The following is a 9,322-nucleotide window of genomic DNA, read 5'->3' on the forward strand; positions in this document are numbered from 1 at the left end:
TGGCCAAAATCTACAGTTCTCCCCATTAACTGCTCCTTCCATAATTCTTCCTCTGCCCCACTGCAATCCGGAAATATTAAATATTTAGGTATTAATATCTCTCCTAAGCTTTCAGACTTAACTAAACTAAACCACATCCCACTTCTAAAGAAAGTAGAAGGCGATCTGACTAGATGGAAATCTTTACCCATATCACTCATGGGAAGGGTCGCCACTATAAAAATGATGATCTTGCCAAAAATAAATTACTTATTTTTGATGATCCCTAACAAACCATCACAAGATTGGTTCAGATCTCTGGATTCATATATTTCCAAATTCCTTTGGAAAGATAAACCCCCGCGTATTAGCTTAAAAACGCTACAAAGAACCAAGGATAGAGGAGGATTAGATCTGCCTAATTTTCACCAATACTTCTTAGCCAACAGGCTTCAGTTCATCTCAGAATGGTTAAAACATACCTTCTTAGTTGAGCCCTGGCTAGATGTTGAACAGGCACTATGCAAGGATCTAGAGATTTCAGACCTACCATTTATTAGCTCAAACATCAAAAGACATGAATGCTTTAAAAGTATCAACATCAGCTTTTCTCTAACAGCATGGTGGGAGTTTCTAAAAATAACGGAGTCTTCATTAATCCCATGCAAACGTACACCTATCTGGAATAACCCTGACATATTACAAAACAATAATATGATTAATTTCCCAGAATGGAGTTGTAAAGGAATTAAATACTTAGAACATATATTAGAGGGAACAGAATTTATTCCATTTGACAGACTAGTTGAACAATATGGGATCAACAAGACAAGGTTTTTAGAATATCAACAAATTAAATCCATAGTAAAAAAGAAATTTAACCTCAGTCAAGTTGAATTACAAACACCACTAAGTGCGGCACATTTTCTTACTCTTAAATCCCCCAAATTATTATCTAAAATATACAGAACACTTTCTAAATTAGATGAATCAATATCCCTTCCTACTGCAAAGTGGGAAGCAGATTTATCAGTCAACCTAGACCAAAACTTCTGGTCTCAGATTTGCTTAAAAACTTTTAAATTAATTAAAAATCCCAGTCTGCAATTAATACAATACAAAATACTTCATAGAGTGCACTATACAGGTCATCGGATGTTCAAGATGGGCTTTACATCTTCCAACAACTGCTCACACTGTCAAGGCAATACACCAGACAATTACATCCACGCTCTTTGGTTCTGTCCACCAGTGCAAAAGTTTTGGCGCGAGATATGTGAAGACTTATCAAAATGTCTGAAATGTAACATTCCAACCTCCCCCTTAGTGTGTTTGTTGGGCAGCTTAGATAATGTCACTTCAGAAAAGAATATAGCCCATATGATCTTCACTGCCCTATGCATAGCCAAGAAAACAGTCCTCATGAACTGGAAAAATAAAAATAATCTTAATTCTAACCAATATAGAAATTATCTATTAGATTACATTAGTCTTGACACAGCCTCTGCCACCACATCAGATCAATTGCTCTGGGCCCCTTTTATCAGCTCCATCACCTAGTGGGGGTGGGGGGTCATAGTTTGGTCCCGCCTTCACTGTTGTGATTGGTGAGGGGGTAGGGACAGGCTTAGGGCGTCGGGGGGTTCCCCGGAGGCATCTTCCTTGGGGGGCTCAACCCGGGGTAGCGGTCACGTCCGGTTGAGGGCTCTGTTGGCTCTCAGGTGACTGTTTCCTCGCGGCTGCGTGCAGCGGGGCTAGGGGAGGGTCTGTGCTGACGGACGTGGGTTACTGACCTGGCAACCTGGCTGCCCCTGGGTGGGTCCGGGATGGGCGTGAGGTTCTGGGGGTGCTCCGTCTCTGGGCGGGGGCCCGGGCCGGGCCTCGGGTCCTGGTTGGTGTGTTGCCGGGGTTGTGGGCGGGTGGGTGCATGGGGGCCCGGCCCTGGAGCAGGGTGCCGCCGGTGCATCGAGCCGCCTGGGGGGCTCTTCAACTGGTGGGGGGGATGGTCACATCTGGCAGGAGCTTTCTTCTCTCAGGAACTCTCTGCAGGAGGGGGAGATACAGGAGAGGTGGAGGAAGATCTCAGCCTGGGCGTTTACCGTCTTATGTAGTCTGGAAGATGTGTGGTTGGTGGGGTGGGTGCAGTTTTCTCTGTGGTGGGGTTGGGTGGACTGTCCAGGGCTCTGTGGAGCCGGGGGGCGCTACTGCACTGGGCCCCGGTCTGATGGGCCTGGGCCCCCCTTCCCTGGCGGGTCGCGGAGGGTGGGAGTGCCTACTGGGGTCAGCGGGGGAGCTGGCCCCAGGGAGGGGTTACCTGCCCCTCCCTTCCTTCCCTCCCCATCTCCAGCTGCCTCCCTCTTCCCGCTCCTCCACAACCACCCACACATGCAGGGCCTTGGAGTGGGGGTATGTCACCAGGGTGCAGAGGAGGCTACCCCCCCCCCCCTGTCCCCTTCTGGCTGCCTCTGCCTCAATTTTATCCCACAACTTAGACATTCACATTATTCACACTCTCATTACACATACATATAGGATCTTGGGGGTGGGCACAATCACGGAGTCCAAATCACCATCAGGGTGTATACCTCACCCCTGACGTCGTTGCCCACCTCTCAATTTTAAATACACTTAGTCATTGAGGGTTAGCAGGAGGGACTATGCGCTTACCTGCTGCTCCTTGGCAGGTAGCTCCATGCCCTCCTGGGTTTTAATTGCACCTTAGAACACATATGCATCAACACTACAATGAGCGGGTGGAGGGAGGTTTGGAGTCTTCTCCCACCCCCATTCTCTGCGGCCTGCTGGAGCGGGAGGGCTAGTAGGAGGAGTTGGCCGTCCGACTGCGGTCTGGGGTGTGGGGCCTCCCTGCTGCTGCGGAGTCGGGGTGGTCTGCCTCTCCCCACCGCAGGGAAAAGGGTAACACCACCTGGGTCTGGGTGCAATTCCCCCCTCCAGGGGCAAGGGTACCTAGACCCGGTTTGTAGAGTACGCTTGGGGAGTGTGATTGTGTGTACAGCGTCTCTTTATGTCTGTCTCCACGTTGGTTGAGTGTGGAGTGAGTGCATATGAGAGCATGAGGGTGGGAATGGATGTTTGTGTCTGTGTGTGCCTGTATGTCTGTGTCTATATGTCAGGTTGGGTATCAGACGCCACCTCTCTGGGGACACCTCAGGCCCTCCAAGGTTTGGAGGCCTATCTCCACCCACCACCACTTCCCCTGCCGGTGGCGGACTCCCTCAGGTGTCGGTGTGTTGGTGGTTCTTTGTGTCTGGGGGTGGGCGTCCGGGTACACACCGGCTCACTCCTTGGCGGCCGCTTGTCGGGGCCTGGGGCCTGGGGCTCGCTCGGGCCCCTTTGGAGGTGGGGTGCCCCCGGCCTCTCGGCCCAGGGCTCGGTCACTCAGGCGCAGCTGGGGGCCGGCGGAGCTCACGGGCGCGTCACTGCAACCCCCCCTGGCTTCTGCTCCGCGGCTGCTGAGTGAGCCCTCATCTGGGACTCTCCTCAGCTCTTACTGGAACAGTGGCGCGGCTGCCCCTCTGTTGGTCTTCCATGGTCTCTTGTGTTCTGGGGGCCTCTGGATGTCTGGAGTTTTGATCTCCTCCATACCCGCTTCACACCCTGGAGGACGGGGCTGTGGCCCCCCCACACTCCCTAGCAGATCATTACATGGAGAAACCTTTGGAATGCAAGCATGCTGACCCACACAGGTATGCACACATGGGTATTCACAGACGCGGACTAAAGCTTTCTTGGCTGCTGCCTCAAAGCACACTGTGCGCTGTCTATCTTGCGTGCTGCACAATATCGTTTATTACTTAGTAAATACTGATATCTATGACTAGCTAGTTTATTGTGATGGTGCTTTGTTTTCTCTATTATTATGTTGCTCTTTGTTGTTTGCTGTCTCCTCTGTTTGTTTGTTTGTTTGTTTGTTTTTTTTTTCTCTCCATACAGGTGACCCAGGAGTTTTTTTTTTTTTGTCTCTCTTCCCCCCCCTTCTCACCGTCTCTTCTCCCCTTGGGTTTTCTTTCTTTCTCTCCCCCTCTCTCTCTCATTCATTCCCCCTGTCCTATTTATTAAAAAAAAAAAAAAAAAAAAAAATGACAAAGGATGAACTGAAGCTCTGCCATCATGTAATGTCGCATACTGCTGTTTCTGATGTCATTTAAAAAAAAAAAAAAAAAAAAAAAAAAAGTAAGAGCCAAACAGGATGGGAGGATCTGATTGGTTCTTTGTGCCTTTTTAAAATATTCATCCTAATGAGGACAAAGACACTCTCGTCATTTCTTCTTTTGTTTTCATGTCGTCACATTTATTTTGCAGTCTGAGCTCCTCGTTCTCCTCTCTTCCAGCTCGCACTCCTCCTAAGATGTCGGAGCCTTTTCCCGCTCCTCCAGAGGACGGTGAGTCCAGCACAGCTTCACGTTTCTGTGAGACATCAGGAGACGACGCGCCTCCGACGTTTCAGTTTATAGATGAAACACGAACAATAAATCACGTGTTCGACAGTGAAAAACACACGACACAAAAACACACGACAGAGGTGTTTCAGCTCCTGTTTTGTGGTTACTGGGTCGTTTCCTGATGATTTCTTCTTCTGCTCAGAGTCCATTTTGGCGATCAGCCGGCAGCTGAAGGACATCAAGTCTCATTTTCCTGATAAACAGCAGGTCCGTGAACGCAGCAGCCGTGTGTCTGTGTGGAAACATGGACGCCTTAGGACAGCGGACTATAAATGCAACGAACCTATCAGAGCTTGGGTTGGGTGAGAGCTGAAACATCCTGAAGCACCTCAAAATTAAACTCTGTGACGGCCCTGGCAAATCTACACATCCTAAACAAATCTCTGCACCTGCAAGCCGCTTTGCAGCCCACCTTCTCCTATTCCGCCAGCCTGAGGAACTGAGCAGGTGTCAACAGGTGACATCAAGTCGGAGCCAATTACTGCAGGTAGAAATGATCATTCACCTTTTGTCTAAAGCCTTCCTGACTGATGCGATCCTTAAATGTGATTTAAGCTGTGTGGGAACATTGGAGGCATAGACAGGAAATGAGGTTTAATCACAAACTCAGCTCAGTTTGTCCAGTTATTTGAGTCTGAAAGTGGTGCTAGGGGAAAAAAGTGGTTAATTCAGTCATTTTATTAACGCCCTTTAGATTAACTCAACTCACCTCTTGGTCATGTCATTTTCAAATTTACAGTGATGGTGTGTCAAACACTCCTTTTTACTGCTCTTTTAAATATTTGTGTCCACACGATGCCGACGTGTGCGTTTGTTCTGGAGCGTTTATTAAAAAGTAATTACAAAACAAAAACAGCAAGCAGAGTTTGATCATCAGGTCAACACACAGCAGCTCATCGCGTTTCTAAGCATTCCTGTTTACTACAGCTACAGCTAACAGTCCACTTCGCACCAAGTCAACAGCTACACGTGTTCTGTCTCAGGTTAAAGGTCACCAGTGGCTTCCTGGAGGTTTTTGTTTTCTCCAAACAGGTGAAGAGACGACAGCAGAAGCACACAGAGAAGAAATGAGTTTAGATACGATTCGAGTCTTTTTGTTCTTCAAGCTGAAGGAAGTTTGAAATAAAAGGAACGTCCACCGGAGCAGAAGACTGAGACGCGACGTACAGATTTCCTCGTATTGCTCACGTCCTATTGGACAGCTTGGGATCAGTGGAGTACCCTGATTGGATAAAGGAGGAAAGCCTCCAGAAACTACAGATGGGAACACAACACACATGAAAAAAAACCTTAAAATTTATCTAAACTTTATGAAGAAAAAAAGTACACTTTAAGGTTTCAGCCTGAAAATCCTCCATCGAACACGGTGCAGAGAAAAAAAGATTAAAAACAGATGGAGACAAAAAAAATTAAATTTGGATCTGTTACAGGAAAAATGTTTCTATGTTTCTTTACCTTCTTTTAAATGTGCAAGCATGCCCTTTTGTCTATGGTTAGATTAGTTTAGAATTATCTTTTTAGACTTTCTCAGCAAAGACATACTGTTTTGGGACATATTGTTTTAGATTGTTTTATCTCTCACAGCCTTCTCCCAGCTCTCTGCTGACGAGACTAGCGCCACATATGGAGTTGTTTATTTTATTTGTTTTGTATTTTCTTATCCTGTTCTCACTGTCTTTCCTATAAAAATTACCAAGCCACTGTGCATGGTGTGAGTTGTCCTTAGCAGCTCACCCGTGTACACGTTTGATAAAGAAAGTAACTTTGTCTCATTGTGTCTTTATTTCTCCTGGGTCTTTTACAGAGTTTTCCCCCAACATTTCTTGGTCCTTCGAGCCGGAGCGCCTCCATCGTGTCCCATCTCCGTGACCAGTCCACGTTGCTCGTCTGTCGACAGCCCACACACTAGGTGTGTGGTCAAAGACCAAGGGCGTTAAATTCGAGTCTTGGCCAACGTTCTTAGAAAGCGACCCACGGTGGTGGGGCCCGATCGAGGTGGACCAGACCCGGCGACACTGACCAGGTAGATACAGACACACTGACACAATCTTGCGTAAAATCGTATTTTAAATTCAGGGAATTTAAAATAGCGAAAGCAGCTCGTCGCGACTGGAAGCTCCCCACTTCTGTGGGTTTAAAGTAGCTCGTCGGCTGGTAGCTTGGAGCTCGTCGACTGGAAGCTCCCCACTCTTGTGGGTTAGGTTTGGAGCTCTGAGTAGCTCCCCCAGCTGGGTCAAGGGAATAAGTAGCTCGTCTACAGAAAGACTGGCAGCTCCCCTTATTATAAGGGTTCCGATCGCGCGAATAAGTGTGAATGTGAATGTATGTGTGTATTGTTGTAACTAACGGAGCAAGCTGACTTTTCACGGTCCAATAAGAGACTGAGCCGCTCCTACTGTGTTTTTCTTTCACTGCTGTTCGCTGAAGTGCTGGTGGTTTGGGAGAACGGTCGAGTTTCGCCTCGTAAAGTTCACACCGCTTTTGGAAATAGTCCGAAAGTAGAAGGGCGTGTGAGCAACCACTCTCATTCCTCATATCAGCGAAGGTGGATAGCAGCTGTATTGCCAGTGTATAAATAAAAATAAATAACTAAATAAATACATAAGTAAGATACACTAAATAATAAAAATTGAAAAATGGGGAATAAAACCTCTAAACCTCTTGCCAATAATGGGCAGTATACACAAAAGTTCATTAATGACGAACAATGGATAGAAAATAAATATCCAGGTGCAGGAAAAATCAGCGCAAGGAGATGGCGTAATCCTAAAAAGACGTCATGTCCTGGGTGGGAGGGTACGTGCAGCCCCGCAGCTTTAACACAGCTCAAAGATAGCTTATTAAAGGAAATAAGTGCAACCACAAATCTTAGAAAGAAAGGAAAACGCACAAGTGAATTAACTTTCCTAGATGCATGGAAAAAAGAGCAACAGAGACGTGCTGAGAATAGAGAAAAGAGACAGAATAAAAAACAAAAGCAAAGCTGTGAGGTGCCTGAAGCAACGGCTGCAGCCCCTCCCCCCTATGTTACTGCCTCTGCATCAACTCCCAAGCAAACAGACAAAGATGCAGCTGTGAATAACCCTTACGGTTCAGTGCAGGCAGATTTAGCTAAAATGTCATTAACACATGCACCTGAAGCAGATATAGGGGAAGATCATGTAGGCAGGGAAACATGGCCTGACCCCCCAAGCCCCCCAGGAGTATTTCCATTAATAAGTTCACCTAACCCCAGATATGGTCAGCCGATTGGACCTATGGGGCATCAAGACGCACACCCCACAATTCTTGTGTTTAGACCATGGTCACATGAGGATCGCAAAAATGTTCTTAAAGATGTCCCGCCCCTGCATGACGGTTTTGACACATGGAAGAGAGCAGTTGAAGCAATTAGGACTCAGTGGTATTTAAACGGTCATGAAATGTACCAGGTACTTCAAGATCTTTTAGGTTTGAAGTTTGGCTCAGTGAAAGGCTCTTTCACTGGGGGGGCAATTAATAATCCTTTAGATTCTTTAGTGGTCGGCAACGGACCACAACCCCTGCGTGCAGGTGACCCTGAATTAGAAGGCCAACTACATAATTTCTATGAACGTGTGAAACTACAGCTGGCCCCCAAGCCAAACTACAATAAAATAGGAGAGGTAAAACAGAAAGAAAATGAAACTGCATCAGATTTTTTAGACCGCCTGCGCCCAGTTTTTAGGCAGCATTCAGGTTTAGATTATGCCGATGGCGATGCAACGCCATTCCAGCAGCAATTAAAAAATGCGTTTCTAAATGGCCTGCTCCCACCAATCAGAGCACATGTAGAGAAACATTGGGTCACAATGAACACTGGCAACCTGCCAGATGCCCTGTTACATGCTGAGCACGCCACAAAAGTGCACAAACAGAAAAATAAGGCTGACGTCTTCACCATAGATTCAGAGACAGGTTTCCTTGCATTTTCGGGAGGCTATCAGAGACAGAAAGGGAAGCAAGGTAATCGACAGCAAGGCCGCAGACACAGAAACAGAGACAGCAGATATGAAAGAGACAATGCCTGTTTCAACTGTGGAAAACGAGGTCACTTTGAACGAGAGTGCAGAAGTAAGCCACAGACACATAATAGTAGGAGGAACAATGACAGGCAAAACAGTGGCGAATCTATGGTAAACAATGACATGTGACTAGAAAACACACAAGACATGAACATTGATGAGGGAGGGGAAGTTTTTAACATAGAACAATTGCTATTAGGGTCAGAATACAAACCAATGCTGCTAATTCATGTGAACGGGCAACCAATCCAAATGTTGTGTGACACCGGAGCATGTAAAACGGTTCTAAGGCAGCCGCCTAAAAACTTACAGTACTCAAAAGACACATTAGTTGTGAAGTCAGCCACAGGCCACACCACTGTACAACAACTAACTGCCCCGTTAGAACGAATGCATACCGAAAGTGGCCGCAGGTGCTTCATTAAATGCATATATGACCCGTCATGCCCAGTAAACCTACTAGGAAGAGATGCTCTGACAGAACTCAAGATAGGCGTGGTACCGGAAGAGAATGGCATGATTGCTGAATGCATGCTAAATGACAACACTCCAGAGCCAGATAGCATTAACACGGCACACAGCAGCAACGTGTGTCTCTCTCAAGGCTACGGTGTCCCACATTATTACTGGACTCTTGAGTTGCCCGAGCTCACAAAGCTACACAATGTGGCCCGCAAATATACACCCCCCACATCCTATTTCCAGAAACCCATTGACTATCACAACACGTTGAGATTTAAACAAACTCCAGGCCCAGACCCACTTTACGATCAGCAAGTGTGGAAGCTAGGACAACAGAGTTTGACTTTACAACACCTGTATGTCACAAAGTCGGGA

The sequence above is a fragment of the Diplotaxodon limnothrissa genome, linkage group LG1 (assembly GCF_057381915.1).
Source record: "Diplotaxodon limnothrissa isolate DT_005_m linkage group LG1, D_limnothrissa_male_GT1.1, whole genome shotgun sequence".
Classification (NCBI taxonomy): domain Eukaryota; kingdom Metazoa; phylum Chordata; class Actinopteri; order Cichliformes; family Cichlidae; genus Diplotaxodon; species Diplotaxodon limnothrissa.